The sequence below is a fragment of the Gymnodraco acuticeps genome, unplaced genomic scaffold (genome assembly GCF_902827175.1).
Source record: "Gymnodraco acuticeps unplaced genomic scaffold, fGymAcu1.1, whole genome shotgun sequence".
NCBI classification, from domain to species: Eukaryota; Metazoa; Chordata; class Actinopteri; order Perciformes; family Bathydraconidae; genus Gymnodraco; species Gymnodraco acuticeps.
The window spans coordinates 1491152-1513068 of NW_022990295.1; the positions used below are offsets into that span (position 1 = coordinate 1491152).

The 21917-nt window shown below is 42.2% G+C and overlaps 2 long non-coding RNA genes across 2 annotated transcripts; one reads left to right on the forward strand and one right to left on the reverse strand.

The window, feature by feature from the left end:
- The first annotated feature begins 18394 nt into the window (after positions 1-18394).
- LOC117550170 lies at positions 18395-19444 on the forward strand. The gene is made up of 3 exons (XR_004569580.1): positions 18395-18614; positions 18722-18827; positions 19182-19444. It is a non-coding gene; the product is annotated as an uncharacterized LOC117550170 (long non-coding RNA).
- On the reverse strand, positions 18829-21541 carry LOC117550171. Its single transcript, XR_004569581.1, has 2 exons — positions 21481-21541; positions 18829-19428 (listed from the first exon to the last, which is right to left on the reverse strand). It is a non-coding gene; the product is annotated as an uncharacterized LOC117550171 (long non-coding RNA).
- Between the last annotated feature and the right edge of the window lie 376 nt (positions 21542-21917).

The following is a 21917-nucleotide window of genomic DNA, read 5'->3' on the forward strand; positions in this document are numbered from 1 at the left end:
TGCTTGGGGGTTACAATTTAGACGGAGTCATGGCTGTCAACTGGGGAGTTGTAAATGAGGCCGAAGGGGTGAAGGCTTTTGTGCAGGCCTATCGGGTGACAGTGATCGACGCTGGTCTCTTTGTGAGTGAGTCGGGTGTTTTGGGAGCATCACCCGATGGACTTGTGCAGCCATCTGCCCTGCTGGAGGTGAAGTGTCCACACAGCCAGAGGAACATGACCATCGCGGAGGCAGTCCAGTTACCATCCTTCTGTCTCCGTGAGGAGGGTGGGTCTTATGTTCTCAAGGAGAATCACCCATACTGGCACCAGGTCCAAGGGCAGCTGCACATCACAGACCGGAGTATCTGCTATTTTGTTGTGTGGACCACGAAGGAGGCGATCATCATCCCCATCCCCAAAGACCCTGCATGGCATGGAAATCTCCTCCTCCTGGAGAACTTCTACACTCAGCATATGCTCCCTGTGTTGGCCAGTAGAGAGGAGGACATATCAATAAACACACACACACACACACACACACACACACACACACACACACACACACACACACACACACACACCACACACACACACACACACACACATGATATTTAACTAATAAACAATAAATCCCATGTTGTTGGAAAAGTAATAATGCTGCATGTGTACGTTTTTGTTCAAATATAGCAAGTGTTATCGTGTTATGTGTTCCTGATATCGTGCAGCCCTAATATTAAGGCCTTATTGTCACATGCACAATAACTACAGTGCAGTTTTGGGCAATAAACATGTTAAGTCTCAGGCCCCTCTAAAATAAAGGATATTTAAGACATATAAATAAATAATTACTTTTACTGAACTACTACATAACTGTATTACATGGTTATATAAATAGTTTGAATGATTCATGACTGACAGAAGCTTGTTTTTACACTGACCTGTTATACTCATATCTATTAATATCTTTGTAACTTCAGTAAACCTCAACAATTCCCCTTCTGGTTTCATGCATCACAGTTCAGTAAACTGAGTAAAATATGAACCAGTGTAATCATTATAATAACTTAGGATTGTAACTCTTTAGAAAAGGTGTAGGTGGCTCTTAAAAGAGCCGTTGTGTGACTTTGGGCTGGTCTCAGCAGTTTAAGCCCTCTCCGCGGATGCAGCGGGCCAGCTGGATGTTCCCCCCGGGGATCGCAGGCTGAAAGGTTTGGGAACCCCTGGCTTAGTCAACGGTGAGGGTGCTGGCTACTTCCTTTATCAGGGGATTTTGCAGGTTCACCAAGGCACAGCAAAGCTGTACCAGCACATCAGGTTCAGTGTCTGCGGACTGCACGCTGGAGAATTTGGGGTCAGTTTCTGCAGACTCTGGCCCTTTGCTGTAGCTGTGGTCGCTGGACTGATTAACCGCTAAAATTCTACACCCAGCATATGCTCCCTGTGTTGGCCAGTAGAGAGGAGGACATTTAAATAATCATACTCTTAACACCCTCGGACTCTGCGTTGTGTTTCGTATGTGTGATGGGGTGTTATGCAGAGGGGAGGAAAACAGGACACAACAGATTGGGATTGTGGTGGAGATGCTGAGCAGTTATTTAATTGTTGCATGTAATTATTATTATACTGTGTGCTTCTTAGTTATTCCATCTTTTGCTGTAACATGGATCTGTATGTATATTTACTTGTTATCTACCACACTTCCTTCTACATCATACACCATCATTATACATGATGGTGCATATAGGATATATATATATGTTTGTATACATATCTGTAAATTGTATAATTTTATTTAAACGTCTTTTTGATCTCTCTGTCTATAAACACAAACTGAGTAAGATTGACAATAAAGTTGAATTTGAAAAATATATATATTCTTTATGAAAATAGTTGACTGTTGGAGAAATGAATCCAAATGAAACGTTGGACTGAACTACAACTACGCCTTTAAATCTCTATGGACTGTTTTTCAGTGGGATGGCAATTTCCTATCTTTAAACATTTATTATTTTTTTCTCAGAACAGATTTGATTTTCTGAAGTTAATTTAACTTTGCCGACCATGTAAGGTCATTATTAAAAAGGTACAATCAATTTGTTTAGGGTTGACTAAAATAATGAAAAACATTCATTTGGATAATTTACTGACAGAATAAGAAACTCAATGATGCTCTACTCACCTGTTCCCTTTTTATAAAGTGAAACAGTTGAAACGATAGATTTTAGTAAACTTCAAAACAACCTTCTCCAAAAGCTATCAAGGAATATACCGAATACTTGTTTTAGAACTTTATTACATATTTGTATATAAATAGTTTGAATGATCCATAATTGACAGAAGCTTGTGTTTACACTGACCTGTTACTCATATATTAATGTCTTTGTAACTTCGGTAAACCACTACCTCACTAATTTCTTTCATTCATCACGGTTCAGTAAACTAAGTGATACATGAAACAGTTTAATCATTATAATAACGTAGGATTGCAACTCTTTGAAAATGTAGGTGGCTCTTAAAAGAGCTGTTGTGTTTGGGTGTGCTGGTCTCAGGTCAGTCTAAGCCCTCTCTCCGCGGATGAACAGAGAATGGTGATGGATGGAGCTGGGAAGAGAGAAGAATAAAGAAAACAGATCAACTTTATTATCGGATATTAAAAATTCAATTTCAAAACAAGTTGCCGCTCCTACAGTTTTCTAGTATGTAAAGATGATTTCACATGACTTACCATCCTTCTGTCTCCGTGAGGAGGGTGGGTCTTATGTTCTCAAGGAGAATCACCCATACTGGCACCAGGTCCAAGGGCAGCTGCACATCACAGACCGGAGTCTCTGCTATTTTGTTGTGTGGACCACGAAGGAGGCGATCATCATCCCCATCCCCAAAGACCCTGCATGGCATGGAAATCTCCTCCTCCTGGAGAACTTCTACACTCAGCATATGCTCCCTGTGTTGGCCAGTAGAGAGGACATGAAGCTTAGCGCAAGTTCAAGAAAGAAGACCATACCCCTGGTGTTACACGTCACTGCAAGCTTCTCTCCCATTAAGTAATCAGGGGCGGTACTCCCCAGCTAGCAATCATTGCACCTGCTAAACCCTTTAAATCTGCTCTTCCCTCTCTGTCAGTTGTCATTTCAGGTGTCAACGCACAAGTGTACGCGTCACGGTGTTCATGGTTAAGCCAAGCAGCAGCAGGGCTTTGGCCCAGCTGAGGGCTTTGTTCCAGCTCCAGGCATTTATTCATCAGCTCCGCAGTATCGCGGATTAAGCTACAGGCTGCGTTCCCCAGTCGGGTAGCGGGTCAGCCGGCCGTCCCGCAAGCCCGGACGCGGGAGGAAAAGACAAGGAAATCTGGCTCCATGGAAGTTCCTCCGGCCTAATGGGAATGGCTACTTCACGCAAACAACTGACGTACGCTTCAGTCTCTTGAGAAGGCATCACTGGCATCAGGGCCGCCTAATGCAGCGCTTCCGGCTTCACGCGGAACGGGTCCTCATCACATGCAGAGTTTTTACCCATTCTGGCTTCAACTACAACCCCTCCTGCAGGCAGGCAGGCAGGGCTTAAGCTATCCCATTGAAGCTATTCCTCCTGCGCTCACTTCAACAGGCGTTAGGGTAACGTTGGCAAAGGCAGTTGCAACAAATTCACGAGATGTTTCGTATTTGTTACGACATTTGGGTCATGCAGAGTGAGATCGCTACCCCTTAAGAGAGGGGTGTGGCGTGTGCATGTGTGCGTGGGCATGGTATGAGCGAGCGGGATACATGTTTTTAGAAATAAACGAGGCAGCAGAAAAAAGGAAGGTCTGCGATCTTGCAAAATCTATCTTGCGAAACAGGAGAGCTAAATAATGCAACGACCTCCCAAGAAGAGCTCGCCTCTCTCCAGTCTTTCCGATAAAATGGGTTATTGAACCAGAAGCGTGTTGCTTCTGCCCTGGGAGACGACAGAGAGTCACCCCCCCCCCCGTTTCCTCGACTACGGTCTGGGAGCCGACAGGAAGTTCAACACTATGCATTGCTACCTCTAGTCAGGGTTAAGGTGAGCTTCAGGCAGTGTTGGGGGTAACGTGCTACAGTATGGAGTTTCAGTAATTACTTGCATTACTAATGCAGTCGGGTAATTACTCATTACAATGCTCAGTAACTAAACGCAGGTTCAAGCTTCAACACAGCGTTTCCTGAAATGAATGGCGTTTCGTAGGGCTTATTTTCCTCAATGAACAAGTCGCTGCACATTATCCTGTTTATGACCAGATACTAAATAAATTAGGAATTCACTCCCAATATTAATTTAATGATTATTGACTAAATGATCGGTTTTCTCTTTTTCTTCTCCACTAAGAATATTCCGTTTCTGGTGCACCAACGGCTAGATCTGCGACAACAACATCTCCTTGGCAGCAAGGCAAGTTTATTTATATAGCACTTTCAATACAAGGCAATTCAAATTGCTTTAAAAAATGAAAGACATTAAGAAATGGCATTTAAAATCAGTCATTTAAAAGGAAGCTAATAAAATAAACATTAAAAGAAAAAGTACATGGATCAAAGTACAGTGCAGTCTAAGATATGAATAGTTCAATTAAAAGCAGCGACAAAAGAAAAGTCTTCAGCCTGGATGTAAAAGTAGTCAGAGTTGCAGCGACTAAGGGTGCAACAACTAATCGACTAATCGATCAAATCGATTACCAAATTAGTTGCAACTAATTCAGTCGTCGATTCATTGTGACGTCAGCAGTGTGTTTACGTGCGTAAGCTCCAACGTTATTGGTCTTTTTATCAGTACCGGAGACATTTATAAATATATGTCATGTTTATTGCTACAAAAACATTATATCGCAGTCTAGTGTCACAACTCGTTCTAATATGCAAAGGACAAACAAATGCGCCTATGATGTATTTTCGATCAGATGAGATCTCTCTCCCCCATCGCGAGGGGACGGGGCAGTTTACACACACAGCGGCTACATGCAGCGGAGCACACTGCGGAGGTGGCGGAGAGAACGCGCTCCGAGGCGTGGTTAACTTCACCCGCTTCGATGTGGAGAATGCTCGTTGCCAAAGTGCAATAAGAGTTTATCATGTAAGGGCGTAACACGAGCACTTTGTTTAAACATTTAGAAAAAGTGCTCCACATCCAGACGGAGGAATGCACCGGGTTCCACGGTCTTTCTAGCAGCTCCGTAGCTCCATTCACGAGTAACGTTCCCACGTCAGATGTTATGTATGCTAGCAGCAACACACAGAGTAACTACATTATACAAACTCGGTTAATGATTAGAGGTAACTGAGTATTTATTAGTTTCAATTTCAGCTTTTCTGTTTACAGCCTGTCGACAGATTATTTAATACAATTCGGTAAATGTCAGGGCAATCTTGATGACAAGGTCAATGTTCCCCCCTTTCTACGCACGGAGATAATGTAATCTAATAGCGTGCAGGCCAAGGCTGGCTCTTCAAAGCAGATATTACGACGCGCTTTAATGTTCCCATCATCGTTCAGGGAACTCTTTCAGCCTTAAGTCAAGTAGGAGAAACTATGCGTGCACCGGCTATTCGGGTAATAATATTAATAGCGTCTCTCCCCAGTTCAAATCACCCACTGCTCAGGGAGATCTCCTAATGCGTTGCCTTCACGCATCTAGCGTTCAAATACAACATTACTAAACTACAACTCCGCTCAACTGGGAAAAGAGAAGAAGAAACAGAAAAGACTCCTCCAGGAGCACAGCGTTCCTAATCATGAGGAACTACAGGCCCAGTCTCACACCGGAGTTCCACCGGAGCATCCACATAAACGTCTTCAACGACAGTTGCTCTTCCTCACCGGGCAACCGTACTTTACATGCGGATTCTTCGGCACGCATCATCTCCCGTTTCCTGGACGTGGTATCCGCCGGCCTCACGACGACCGTGTTTTCCCCGACTTAAGGACGTGCACTGCACATCCTCCGTTTTGGGGGGGATATCTGCATGAGATCATTCAGATTTCCACTATTTCTACACATTTATTATCACACTTGCTGGATCTAACACTAGCGTCCCTCCATCATCCTCACTTCAGATGATAGAAGACAGTCTTAATCACTCAATCAGCTCATCAGCATCTATGACTCATCCCGGCACACTTAACGCTAATTAAGATATACTATATCATGGGTCATGTCTCAGTATTTAACTAAGTGTACGTCTTTTCTGCGTGCATCCTGCACTTCATTCATATTCTCGGGTTCATGCTCACTTGGCTCGTGGTAAACCAGGTTACGATATTCATGCATCACCGTACTCAAGCTAACAGCTCTCGGGCATTATATCGTCTACATCTCCCTCTTCACCGGACATCGGCTCGTGCCGCCAATCAAGATCTCTTCAGTTTACCTATGGTAAATATGCATATAACTGGTGGTGGCGTCTAATAGCATATCATGGCTTTCGTTCAGACAGGTGCAGCCATTCAAGGCATATCTCCCTCCTCCCTGCCAACTCGGACGGTGGTCCTCCTCCGCCTTCATATCCCACATTCGCCCGGACATCCGTGCGTGCTGGCTATCCAAGGTCCGAACACTAAACGGCATTTATACATACAACTGGCGGTGGTCTTAGCAAGTCAGCACATTTACGTGTCACCGTGTTCATGTTTAAACACTTCATATCGTCATGACCTCAGGTTCGCTCGTATTGAATCCTGCCGCGCAGGTTGCGGCCAGTGGGTCCGCATTATGTTTAAACCCTGCACGTGCAGGGCGAGTAGGTCAGTGTCATGTTAACCCTGTGTGTACAGGTTGCGGCCTATGGGTCAGCATTTGTTTAACCCTGTGTGTACAGGTTGCGGCCTATGGGTCAGCATTTGTTTAACCCTGCGTGTGCAGGTTGCGGCCTATGGGTCAGCATTTGTTTAACCCTGTGTGTGCAGGTTGCGGCCTATGGGTCAGCATTTGTTTAACCCTGGGTGTACAGGTTGCGGCCTATGGGTCAGCATTTCGTTTAACCCTGTGTGTACAGGTTGCGGCCTATGGGTCAGCATTTTGTTTAACCCTGTGTGTACAGGTTGCGGCCAGCGGGTCAGCGTCATGTTTAACCCTGCGCGTGCAGGTTGCGGCCGGTGGGTCAGCGTCATGTTTAACCCTGCGCGTGCAGGTTGCGGCCAGTGAGTCAGCATCGTCTAATCCAGGGGTGCCCAACCTTTTTTGAACCGAGAGCTACTTTTAAAGTTGCCAGTCTGCCGAGATCTACCAGTCCAAGCGTCCAGGCGTAGCCATTACTGACAGCCTACTACCAGGTAAATACACACTTCTACTTGTGTAAAACTGAGTAGTGTTGCTACAAAAGTATAAATTAGGCTTACTAATAAGACAACTCAGATCTGAAGCTACAGGAATCTGCTGCCAAAGTGCAATAAAAAAGACAAAATTAATAGAATCAAACCCTTTTTTTGTTGCATTTAGTAGAGTATAAAAATAAATGCCTTTTAAAATAGGATGCAAGCAACACTAGTTTCTTAACTTAACCTGAATTGATAATAGACTATAACCTTTATCTTTATCTTATACCATTTTGTACAATAATTATAATGAATAAATTCAAACAAACAAAAACTTACAGCTGATTAATAACGGTATCTAACTTGAGTTTTTATTATATCAAAAACCTGTTGAAATGCTACTGTTATTTTTACTGTCCCCAAAAAGCGTGTCGGCAGCCTCCAGGAAAGCTTCTTTCACAACTTCGCCGTCTTTGAAAGACTCGGGCCTGGCGCCACGAGGGGGCAAAAGGGGGCATTGCCCCGAAGTTGTTTTATTTGCCCCCTCACTTTGAGCATCATTCAGCCATCGAAAAGTTAAATAAATGTCACAATTATTAAATAACTTTAAATAATTATTTTCCCCAACACACGTTACTATGTTTAGATCAGATATGTGGGCAGGCAGTCAAGCAACATGTAAACAAGCCTCAACCCCAAGTGAGCTTGTAGTCTTAATTAATGTTAGCATGTGTGCTTAGCTGTAAACACAGTCGGATGGGGGACCAAAACGTCCCTGTTTTCCAGGCAAAGTCCCCATTTTCGGAATGTGCGTTAAAAAACATAGAGCAAGGTGAAATAAAATGTTACATGTCAGTAAAAACAGAGTAACAGTGTTGTGCCTGTTTGTAGTGTTAGTGTATTTCTTTTTCTAATACTTCTTCTACTTCTTCTTCTTCTACCTCTACTTCTTCTTCTTCTTCCTCTACTTCTTCTTCTTCTACCTCTACTTCTTCTTCTTCTTCTTCTTCTTCTTCTACCTCTACTTCTTCTTCTACCTCTACTTCTTCTTCTTCTACCTCTACTTCTTCTTCTTCTTCTTCTACCTCTACTTCTTCTTCTTCTACCCATGGATGTATAATAAGAAGCTTCTAATTCAATGTACCTTCCCGCAAAATATTGGACAAAAGAAAGTCGGCTAGTAGTGTCAACTAAATCCATAGTATTAGAACAAAAGTGATTTAAACGAGGTAAATTACGAATGTATGTTCTCAATCGCCAAGTGTGGGATTGAATATTAAATTAGATTTATTGCCCCCAGGGAGAAATTCATTTCCACAGCTCTGTGAAAACGAGATGAAATCGACAAAAAATAAGACAACTACAGATAGCACCACACATGATGCTTACCTGTTATTATTTAGGGCTGCCTGTATGGATCAGGTTTTTGCCAAAGCGAGCCCTTTTACTATAATAATAATAATATGTTATTATATAAACCGTATTGGTACAATGAGCGACATCTAGTGACGGATTTGTAATCTGTGTCTGTCCATTTGGTGCAGTATTTGATCCAATATTACATTTGGTTTATATATTAGTCACTTTCTTATGGAATGCCAGGTTTTAGGTCTTGGTTTGAACATTCAATCCTGAAAATAAAAAATCAACCAGATTAATTTGTCTTTAATCCTGACATGACTAGAGTAGATAGTAAGTAAATAAATCTGTATAGGAAGACGAGTTAAGGGATAGAGGAGAAAAGGTTATGGTATAATTACAGAGCCTGTCCATTTATAAATTGAGGAAATCAATGTTAGTCTGTTAAGTGACTAACAAAGTGCAGGCATCTAATAATGTACTATCTATTATTAAAGATCAGAGGAAAAGAACAGAATGAGAGGGGTCAATCCGGAATACAAATAAAGAAGCAAAGAGATTGTAGAGCAGTGAGAATGAAAAAAACTTGGTGTGTCAATTCATTACATTGCCAGTATTTTTCGTTGTTGTGAAAAAAAAGTCGCCCCCTAGGATTTTTGAACAGCCCCCTCAGTCATTTCAGCCTGGAAAGACTTCATGTGTTTCGCAAGAACGTGACTGACACGATAAGATGCTCTGGGAGCAGCCTTGCTCTTGTTGTTGGGCCGGGTGAAAATGGACTGCTGTGCATTTAGCAGTCCTCTCAGGCCCCTCCCCTTTTGGGAGCGGAGGGCAGAATCAGGAGGGAATTCCGTCTCGTAGCGTTTGTGCACTGTTTTGAAATGCCGTTCCTAAATTACCCTTCTTCGATAAAGCCACGCTCGCATTGCAGATGAGACAGATGGACTTTGAATTGGAATAGATACAAAAATAATCATCCTCCCACTCGGAGTGAAAATTATATATGTTGGGCTTTTTTGCTTCTGCCATAATTGCGGTCTTGTGTGTGTGTGCGGACTGCGGACTGACACTCTTGTTGACACGGACAACGTCAGCGAAATAGTGCCCACTGCCCACCAGCCACGCCCCGACACATGGGGTCACGCCGGCCAATCACAAAGCTTTGATGCGTTCAAGTGCATTATTCTGGCACAGGAAGATTATGTTATAGGACATTAACGATAAACAGAATATTGTTGTTCTATTTTTAGACACATATCGCGATCGACTGGGAATCTCCCCGCGATCGACCGGTCGATCGCGATCGACTGGTTGGGCACCCCTGGTCTAATCCAACATGCAGGCGCTAAGCATGGTTGGCGTTCACATTAACCCTACAGTTATTCCGACATCTCATCATGTCCCCGTGTTATCTCATTTCATCCACAGATCTCCTCAATCAGCCAGCAAGGTAAGAAATGCTTCACATCTTAGAACTTCTCACTTCTCTTCTCTTTGGGGGTTCATCGGAGCGGTTTTCCCCTCCCGAATGATTATCCTACAAACCGGGGCCTAATCTCCAAACATCAGTTGATTCATTGTTGTAATCTGTCATCATAATTTTCTATACCACGTGTCCGGTATTAAACATGTATTTCATACATCAGGTCTCTCATGATTGAAATGAAGCTTAGCGCAAGTTCAAGAAAGAAGACCATACCCCTGGTGTTACACGTCACTGCAAGCTTCTCTCCCATTAAGTAATCAGGGGCGGTACTCCCCAGCTAGCAATCATTGCACCTGCTAAACCCTTTAAATCTGCTCTTCCCTCTCTGTCAGTTGTCATTTCAGGTGTCAACGCACAACCCGCCTCCACCCCTTTGCCTCCTGTCTCCTAATTCAGGGCCAAGCTAATCCTTTTTCCTCCAGACCAGACCGAACCATTATCACCACCACCAGTGTCTAGACCCCGGGGGGGTTCATCGGAGCGGTTTTCCCCTCCCGAATGATTATCCTACAAACCGGGGCCTAATCTCCAAACATCAGTTGATTCATTGTTGTAATCTGTCATCATAATTTTCTATACCACGTGTCCGGTATTAAACATGTATTTCATACATCACGTCTCTCATGATTGAAATATAAACACACACACACACACACACACACACACACACACACACACACACACACACACATGATATTTAACTAATAAACAATAAATCCAATGTTGTTGGAAAAGTAATAATGCTGCATGTGTACGTTTTTGTTCAAATATAGCAAGTGTTATCGTGTTATGTGTTCCTGATATCGTGCAGCCCTAATATTAAGGCCTTATTGTCACATGCACAATAACTACAGTGCCATTTTGGGCAATGAACATGTTAAGTCTCAGGCCCCTCTAAAATAAAGGATATTTAAGACATATAAATAAATAATTACTTTTACTGAACTACTACATAACTGTATTACATGGTTATATAAATAGTTTGAATGATTCATGACTGACAGAAGCTTGTTTTTACACTGACCTGTTATACTCATATCTTTGTAACTTCAGTAAACCTCAACAATTCCCCTTCTGGTTTCATGCATCACAGTTCAGTAAACTGAGTAAAATATGAACCAGTGTAATCATTATAATAACTTAGGATTGTAACTCTTTAGAAAAGGTGTAGGTGGCTCTTAAAAGAGCCGTTGTGTGACTTTGGGCTGGTCTCAGCGGATGCAGCGGGCCAGCTGGATGTTTTCCCCGGGGATCGCAGGCTGAAAGGTTTGGGAACCCCTGGCTTAGTCAACGGTGAGGGTGCTGGCTACTTCCTTTATCAGGGGATTTTGCAGGTTCACCAAGGCACAGCAAAGCTGTACCAGCACATCTGCAGTGTTCCTGAGGTGGCAAGGAATGAGGTCCAGAATCCTGAACTCCTTTATTCTGGCATTTGCCCTCTCCACATGGACCCTGTTCTTGGCTATTTCCCTGGTAGCTCTCACCTCACTCTCTGTGAACTTACCCTTGTTCAGGAAAGGGGGAATGTTCACAATCACACCCGCAGGCACAATATCAGATATTAAGAAGCCCTTGTCTGCCAGGATAAGGTCGCCAGCCACTAAATGTTCCAGAATGCCTGAATGCTGCATAATGGCCTTATCAGACACAGAGCCCGGGAAGAGTTGGCTGCAGAAGTTGATGACTCCATTTGGAGCCACAGAGATGAGCACTTTGAAGGAGTGCATCCCTCTGTAGGTGGAGTATGTCAGCTTGGCTTGGTCCATCTGACTTGGGGCGGCCACGTGGATGTCGGTGCAGTCGACAATCATTCTGCAGTTGAAGGCAGAGGACTGGAAAGCAGCAGGCATGCTGTTTTGTTTTTTTTGCCTACTGGGCACAGTGGACATCATTTTTTTGAACAGCAACCTGTGGAGCAGATGGACCATGGTGTTCACCACATTACCCACTGTTGCGGTACTGCAGTGGAACAGCTGTGCAAGGTGCAGGTGAGGATAATTTTGCCGGATCTTCATCATGGCCATGAAGACCTGGTCTGCCAGCAGGATGCCCTCCACTTTCCATCCAGCGAAATAGACAATGGAGCCCTCAAAGCGCTCCACCAACCCCGCCACCTTTTTAAACATGGCCTGATCAGGAAGCCCTGTTTCCATACGGATTACATCATCAGGTAAGCCTGCTGCTGAATATTTGGCCATTCACATCCAAGTCTCCCCTGCCAGGTCTGCGGAACAACTGGACTGCACACTGGAGGGTCCAGGTTCGGTGTCTGCGGACTGCATGTTGGAGAATTTGGGGTCAGTTTCTGCAGACTCTGGCCCTTTGCTGTAGCTGTGGTCGCTGGACTGATTAACCGCTAAGCTCCCTTTCTCTTTGGTCCACTCAAATACAGTTGGCCCTTTCTCTTTTCCATGAGGAAAATGGCAGCTGCATATTCGGCTTTTCTCATCTGGCACCCTGTCTGCTCGTCTACAATGAGACAATTATATAATTCATTACTAACAATCATTTAAACCTGCCAAATAGCCCTCCTACCCATAGTTTAAACAGTCTGCACTCTTGTATTTATATTGTGAAGCACTTGTAACATTCAGCTTGTATGTGTTTTAGTTGAACCCTAAGTAAGACAGAGCTCTTAAGGCCAAACAGTGTGTTTGGCCTTTTAAGTGTGACACATATGTAGGGATAAATGCTTCACCTGACCACTGTTACTAAATAAAAAAGGTTTTCTGCATCGTCCGTCCTTTTTTCCAAATAATTACCAATATTTCACAAATTCTTCATGTCAATTTAAGAGCACAGCTGTATGTTGACTATGTCAACTTTGCTTGGTTCATCTTACTGGGGGGCAGCTACATGGATGTCGGTGCAGTCCACAATCATTTTGCAGTTGAAGGCAGAATTAATTTATTATTGACTCAGAATGAAGCACAACTTCATGTCATACAATACATTGACTTAATTTGTAATTGTGTAAAAAAATAAAGCATTGATTAGCAAGCAGGACCTGCAGGAACAGAGAACGGTGATGGGTGGAGCTGGGAAGAGAGAAGAATAAAGAAAACAGATCAACTTTATTATCGGATATTAAAAATTCAATTTTCAAAACAAGTTGCCGCTCCTACAGTTTTCTAGTATGTAAAGATGATTTCACTTGACCTATGCAAAATATCACACTCAATACATGTGTGTCTCTGGGGGGTGCAATGTGCCTTTGATATATATAAATAATATACCATAACCAAATACGTACAGTGGAAATCAGGTTGCCAGGTCAGTCCAGTGTGTTCCTCAACGTCTCAGCAGTTACAGGTGAGGTAAATAAAATAAAAGAGAAAAAGGTCAGTAACAACACTTGAAAGTAACAACACTTTGAATAATTATCTCTTCTAATAATTTTCTCTCAGTAAGCACACAACTACTGTCTTTCCAACAAACAGATTGACTCACCCTTACTGTCATCACAATGAAACACGTCCAGAAGAATGTCATGCAAAGCTCCCTGCCTGCCTGCCTGCGACTCTCCCTGACTGCTTCCTTAGGTGGATGGCGCAGTAGGCTACGCTTCAAATGTTTCACGAAATACTTACCATCATGACTACTCTTACTGTTTAAAATGTTGGTTTACTTCATGTAATAAAATAATAACTTCATGGTAAGGCTACTAAAAATGACAAGGCTAAGTAAAGTAATGCTAACTAACGTGCTCGCTACTCGTCGCTACTAGCTAGGTAGCTAACTTCACTATGCACATGAACATGCACAACATGTATATTACCTATGATATTACCTGATATGTCTGATCCAGCGACTCCTGGTCCTTTCATCAGACGGGAATCGATAGAAGGAGCAAGTGGTATGATCACTTTTATGACTACAACCTGGTACAAAGCACACAGGCATCTTGTAAAAGTGAATTTATTTTTAGCGATCTATAATTTATTGGAGGGAATAAATCAGTTATGAGATCTTCTTCTTCTTCGCTTTAATTACGAGTCTTATTATAAATCACCGAGCATGCCTGTGACATCACTTACGCGACCCAGAATGGGATTTGGGATTTGTAGTCTTTGTAGTAGCGTATTTTTCATAGTCTTATATTTCAGCAGTTTTACGACCAAATTTGACTTTTTTGACATGGAAATTATTGTTTAAGATTGACAAACATCATATGTGTAGTTCGTGGCACAATTCAAACGGGATAAAAAGATACGTGTTCTCTCTCCATTGAATTCAATGTAAATTGTTCGCTTCCGGGGTCCCATGGTCCGGAAGTAGATGGGCGTGACTTCGCCTCTCCATAACATCCCCAAGCTTCAGACACGCCCAGCTCCAAGCTTTTTTTGAAGCTGTAGTGTGGACGCTCCGTTACGTCGAGGCGTGCAGGAAACTAAACCCACCTCCCCTGAACATGGGTCGACTGTCATGCCTGCCTACAAGCAGTAGTGCTTGTAGGCAGGGGGGGGTGCAGGGGTACAGTGCTATTTTTTATAAGTGGGGGGTGGACCGAACATTCTTTAGGGGGGTCGTCGCCTCCTCTCGGGGGGTCCGGGGGCATGCTCCCCCGGGAAGATTTTTTTTTAAATATTGAAATTGAAAGCATCAATCTGGTGCACTTTGAGAGCAACATTAACCCTACATTAATAACACCTTAAAGCGGACAAAAGGCACTGGAGAACACTCATTAACACCCTTTAATGAAGCAAACTAATGCCTTAACTCACTCAAATAGTCGTTTACTTATTAAGGTGAAACGAATGTGCGTAGAGTTTTAAAGGATGCGGATAGTCTCACCTTGATTCTGGCGCATTGCTTATCGTTTTATAGATCTATTCTCATCCACCATCTTTGTTTGTGACGTAAAGAGTGTAACGGCCCGTCCACACAGCGGCGTGCGTTGACGCTTGCCGGCGGGCGTGTCTGACACTCGACCAACAACCAATCACATGAATCTCCCGCCCCTGACACACAAGCAGCGGTTTGATTGGCTAGAGCTTGTACTGGCATATGATTCGATTGGCTGACGCTTCTGCCGAGGCGTCAAAAGTTGAGCATTGCTCAACTTTTGCAGCGAGCCACGCCAGCAACGCTCCGCGTCGCTTCCCACGATGCAGTTCGGCTAAAAGTGACGTCACCCCATTCAAAGTGAATGGGCAGAAGCGTTGGAAGCTTCAACGCACGCCGCTGTGTGGACGGGCCGTAAGAGTCACGTTTCTGAATCGGACACTCTGAGTGGATGCAGTCACAGCCAATCGGAGTCTGATTCAGAGGGTTGCCTGTCAGTTCTGTTGTTATGTGTACTGAAACGAGAGCCGGTATAATTCCACGCGTGAAAACAAAATAAAAATTGGAATACGTTATTTTAGTGTCTTAAAAGTAGACTGAGGTATGAAGGGTTAACGTTACATCTTAGGATAATTTTTAGTCATGTTCTGTATACATACTAACATATAAGGGGATACTTAGTGTGGTTACTCCATGTTTACTAGCTATAACATTAACGTTACATCACTCTTTTTCACTTCTTACTCAGTCAGCCAGAGTGCAGATATCACCATTAGATTAACAAACCTGAAACATCATCCATTTCTTGACTGCTGGTGATGACATTGTTGTCAGCTGCTGATACTGCTGCTGCTGATACTGCTGCTGCTTCGATGACAATAACTTTCTAATATCCATAACTGTATATGCTATTAGCTTAAAACTCGTCAGGCACTAGGAAGGATCACTTCTTCTTCAGGGCAGGCTACGCAGTACGCAGGCTAATGTCCCACAGTGGCTGCCTCTCTGGTGGACTCCGGTACTGCACATTACTCCCAAGTTTTTTTTTATTAAGTGAAACATCCGGGGCTTTTCAGAAAACATCCGGGGCTTGAGCCCAAGTAGCCACCCCCTAGCGCCGCCACTGTTGCAAACTTTGGGTACCTGGCTGGAGTGAGATTTTGATATCATGGGTTTAATTACACATACTGTATGCGCACTAAATGACTGCTATCGTGTCAGTAGCGGGACCTTAGCATATATATAGGATATATATATGTGACCTGCTCTATCGAAATCAGTCGCATTGACCCGAAGACACATTTTGAGTTGTATACACTGCTGGAAAGAGGAGATTCCTAGCTTTCTAATGATATCAGGATTGTTGTTGTACTCCAAATATTAAGCGAAATATGTCCCATTATATAATGACTGTCACCGAGTCATCATTTTGAGAAAAAGGCCTTCAAAGTTTTCTCTTCTCTGGAATCCATCGATCTGATTGATTATTAGCAAATGATCAAAATACTACGGAGGGAAGATATTTTCGTTTGGATTACTGGTCTGGGGGAAGCTCGCGAGTGTGTGTGTGTGTGTATACATGTGTGTGTTTGTGTAATTATGCGTTTGTGTGTATTGCGTTTGTTTCCCGGGGAAAACCCTCACGAGAAACACTGGCTGTTGTTATGCCTGCTGTGACGTTAAGTTACTAGGCTTGTTTGAGACAAGCGAGACCTGCGCAGACCTGCGCAGTTGCGATCAACGTCTTGCTAGTGCGTTGCATGATGGTTAGTCATTTTGTCCGACTTGCTCTGGAGGCTCGCCTACATGAGATGTTGAAATCTCGCGGGACAAAGAAGCCCGCAGCCTTAAGAGCGAGGCGTGGCGAGTCTGCGCAGTTCCTCTCCACGGGCTGCGGAAGCGAAATGCTTGATGGGAAACGACTCGCTGGTATCTCGAGCTGAGCGCTCATTGGTGGTTTTTACCACGTGCTGCTGATGAAACTCTCCAATTGGCTCGGTAAAAGTTTGTTGTTGTTTTGTGTCAGTTTTACGTCGCCCCTTCCGTTCACATTTTTCATCATCGTTCCACAATGTTTATCATCATGAAATTAATATCTATATATTTTATACTATACTTGCACTGCTTACCGTTTTCATACTTTATATATAAATATAGCATATTCATACACACTGTTCATACTGCTCACAGGCTGCTGTGTATAGTGTATTCATACCCTGTTTATTCATCATTCAATTAATTCTATATTGTATTCTGTAGATGTTGTACATTATTTTTCACTTTACTGCTTGTCGCACTCCTGGTTAGAAGCTAAAGTGCATTTCGTTGTCTCAGTACCTGTAATATGTGCAATAACAATAAAGTTGAATCTAATCTTGAGCAGGAACAAATGTATTTACTTAGTAGGCTACATATCTGACATTAACGATTAAACACATGTGTGCATTCTTGATAAATGCAAACCGAGTCAAGCCGACTCCGGAGGTGGCGGTATGCACCTTAAAGTTGTTTGCAATCCGCCAAAAAACCGAGAGAAGAAGAAGAAGAAGCCGACTCCGAGCTGTCCGACTTCAGGCGAGCTTTTTGAGACCTCCCCCGGCTGCGATCGGCTATTCTCGTCTACTTTCGAGGCGAGCCGCAACGCGTCTCAAACAAGCCTACTCCGTTCTCCGCTTGTAATTATGCCGTTACAAGCTTCAAAGTTGTATTTATCATCTGAATTTGCCGAAACAAGTTTAATATTCTGAAAGCCAATACTTTGTTTAATTGAAATCAGATGAAAACAAACTATAACGGACCCTGCCGTGTTATTTATGATTACTCACATTCATAATGTCAGCCGGAGGGACGGGGGGCGGCGCTGCGGAAGAGCAGATTGCCTGTCATCTTCCCTTTACAAGCTTAAAGAATGTATTTATCGTGTGAGTTTGGAAATAAAAGTTTCATATTCTGAAAGCCAAGACTTTGTTTGTTTAAAATCAAACAAAACACCCAAACCCCGAAAAAATAGTTTTTTACGCAAATCCACGTTTATTTTGAAATGAGCCGTTGCGACTTCCGACTGATTTCGATAGAGCGGGTCACATATACGAATACACAATATTGGACACAGACTATAAAGGGCACACAGTTTCATTCACTAATGAAAGTCAAACACATGTTTGTTTCCACTGTTTTATTGTGTGCATAGGCCTGTCGCGATAAGCAATTACATGACTTATCGTAGGATAAATAAAAATGAACTCCATAACTTTTCTGACCTCGATACATTTCCATTTACATGAGGATGTGACTAGCAGTTTGAAAGGATGTACTTGAATTATTATTATATATTATATTATGGTATATCAGTGGTCTAAAATGGTCATACAACGAGCAGCTGTCAACTCAACATTGTAAATAACCAAGCAAAAACGATCTCCGGTTCATCTTGTTTTTGGCGTGAGAATAGTGTGGAGAGCGTGAGATTGAGAGTGAAAGCGTGTGTCACACGCCAGATGCATGAGAGTTGGCAACCCTGATTTGTGTATAGATGTTGCAACTATACAGAGCTTTAGCAATAGCCTGTAACTATGGTCATGCTAATAAAGCTATTGAATTGAGAGAGAGAGAGAGAAAGAGAAGTGACAACATGTGAAGAGGGACAAAGTAATGACAGGAGAGTAGTGTGCATTAGACATGCTCAAGAACAATTATAGAGAAGACATTCAAGGAGAGAGAGACAAAACACAGATTCAACGGTAAACATGATGTATCTTTCTATTTATTTAGCTAACCACTATTTAGACTGTGTGTTTTTGATTGACTTGATTAAATGGATTTACTACATCAATGTATGTCTTTTCAGGCTGCCATGTTGTGTCCTTTCTGTGGCCAGCATCTGGGGACAGTTCAAGTGTTCTGTGGCTCCTGTGGCAAACATGTACCGTTTTTGACAGAAGTTGAACACAACAGTAAGTTCACTTTTTTTATTGTATCTGTTTCAAATGCAAGACATAAGGATTCAACACACTACTCTGTTTAGAATACTAATTGGCAGATACATACACTAGTTATCAGCATGAAGGACACATTTTTTCATTGTCTGTTTATGTGAAATATGTAGAAGCCATCATTCAATTGTAGACCAATGCATGATTAAATACACAAAACAGCTTATATTATACATTCATAATTGTGTATTAGTTATATCTTTATAGAGAACATTATACATTTAGAATCAGATTTTGAGACAGTGAGCGGCTGGAAAGTCACGCCGCCATGGGGCACAAACAGTTGCTGACGTGATGTTTTCTTCGCATTCTCAGGCATTCCATAAGGAGGGTCAGGAACTCACGCTTGGGACCACCAGTGTCCCCTCCATCCTCAGTGTGTCCCTCATCATCAGTGAACTTAACTGACATCTCATGAGAGGGATCGAATGAGGCACCTTTGAAGCCGCGGATTGCTCCATCCCACACATTGGCTCTATTCATATTGAACCGGCTGCAAGATGTATTTGTTCTTTTTGCAGAGAGTTTTGCAACAATGTGTGCCGCAGTCAGGTAATCTGTGCTGGGAAAGACAAAGTGATGTATTGTAATTAGGGCTGTCAAAAAAAATTAACGCCACTAATTATTTTAACGCGATTAACGCATGTGTATTTTTTGTCCTCGGTCGCCCCGTAGTTTCAGAGAGCATCAAGTTTAAAATACCATCTACAAGCTGATGCTGACAGCCCCGCTCCTGCCGCCCGCTTGAGGCAGACCACACTTCCACGCTCACCGGCAGGCACCGACTGGCTATTGGGAGGACCGGGAGGGTGTGTGTATGTGTGGCCCGAGTGAGCGAGAGAGAGACCTTCCGTGCATTGTTGTTGTTAGCATCTGGTGCTAGCTAGCTGCGCTAACGGATATGGAGCTGTTTAAATTAAAACAGAGGAGCGACATTTCGCCACAACTGCGCCGAGCACTTGACTTTATGCAGGAAGTCAGACAGTGGGACATTGTACGAAAAGTCAGCACACTCAGCACGGATAGTGCGCAACATGATTGCAGCGTCCAGGCAGCTCCCATTCGAGCATATGCCTTGAGTTGCACATAGCTTCAACGATCCATCACACACACACACACACACACACACACACACACACACACACACCACACACACACACACACACACACACACACACACACACACACACACACACACACACACACACACACACACACACACACACACACACACACACACACACACACACACACACACACACACACACACACACACACACACACACACACACACACACACAAACACACACACACTTTGTATTGTATTATTGTGATTGAATTGAGGCGAATATTTGTAATGTTCAGAGGTTGTTGTGTTTAATATTCATGAGAATATTTGTCATTGTTCAAATGATAATAAACATTAGCATAAAGCATATTTGTCCACTCATATGTTGATAAGAGTATTAAAAACTTGAAAAATATTCCTCTAAGGTACATTTAGAACAGATAAAAAATGTGCGATTAATTTTCGATTAATCGCGATTAACTATTTTAATCGACTGACAGCCCTAATTGTAATATTAAATGATTTATTTTTTTATTTTTTTCGAGCATGTAAAACCAAAGAAAATACAAATGAAACAAAAGATGATACAGACATGATACAGTACTATACAAATGAATGCAATAACAAAACGAAATATTTAAATAATAATTGAATAATCTGTAGTATCATTGTCTGATAACAATAATAAAAAAAAAAACTTTAGCTAATTACACGTCCGAAAAGGGGTCGGAAGAAGTTTACACTTATTTAATCCGACCCCTTCTCCCTTTTTTTTTTACTTTTTTTTTTTACATCTTAATATACGTTAACATACAATATAAATGAATACCCTAACCCTGAATAATTCATATAATCATTCATATAATATATACAGGCAAGTTAAGAGAATTGTCTCTATATATTCATAAGTATATATATACACATATGTATACACAAATTCATAAACATAAATTCATAAATTGAATACAAAACAAGAACATAACAGTTATGGTTTAGCAGTTTCCTCCCTGTACCTTGTGAGAATATGATGAAGCTGGTAATAAGATTTACAGTATAGAATAGAAAAATTAAGTGGTAATAGTAACAATTAATACATTTGCTCCATTTTGTCTTCTGGCTCAGACTGGCTATCAATAATGATAAGTGCATACACATTTGTGTCGTTGCTGCAGTGAGAAGACAGTTGAATAATTATTTTCAAATACATAATATATGCATGACAGTCATATTTACAAAAGGATGTCGATCCTCTTCCTGTTTTTTCAATACATTGGGTTCTAAACAGCACTTTTGTCATACTCCTGCACAATCCTTGTAAACATTTGAAATGGATGCAACAAACAATATCTGATCTTTGAAAAATATTTGTGGGTGTTTTTTGTATCGTCTTCACTAAAGATGTCAGATGTTGTGGGTGTCATTTGGAAATGTATGAAAGTATAATTGTTCTGCTTCCTGGCAATGTTACCCACTGTGATTGGAGGCTATACAAACAAACAAATGTAAAATAAAGATACACACCAAACAACTGTCAACATGGTTTACCTATAGAAGTGGTTCTGACCCGGGCAGACTGGACCTCTTCCTGGAATGGGGTTGGTTCTCCATCCTATTTTTACCCAGGAAATAAGTGCACACAAAGGTATTTATTGATTACATGTTCACAAATTCAAACCTACATGGTATAATTACATTTTTAATTAGTCTTACCCGATCAGACGCTGGTTGTGGGTGCCTGAGAGGCCCCAAAACATCACTGCTCTAGAGGAGTTCTGCATGGAGGAATGGGCCAAAATACCAGCAACAGTGTGTGAAAACCTTGTGAAGACTTACAGAAAACGTTTGACCTCTGTCATTGCCAACAAAGGGTATATAACAAAGTATTGAGATGAACTTTTGTTATTGACCAAATACTTATTTTCCACCATAATTTGCAAATTAATTCTTTAAAAATCAGACAATGTGATTTTCTGGATTTTTTT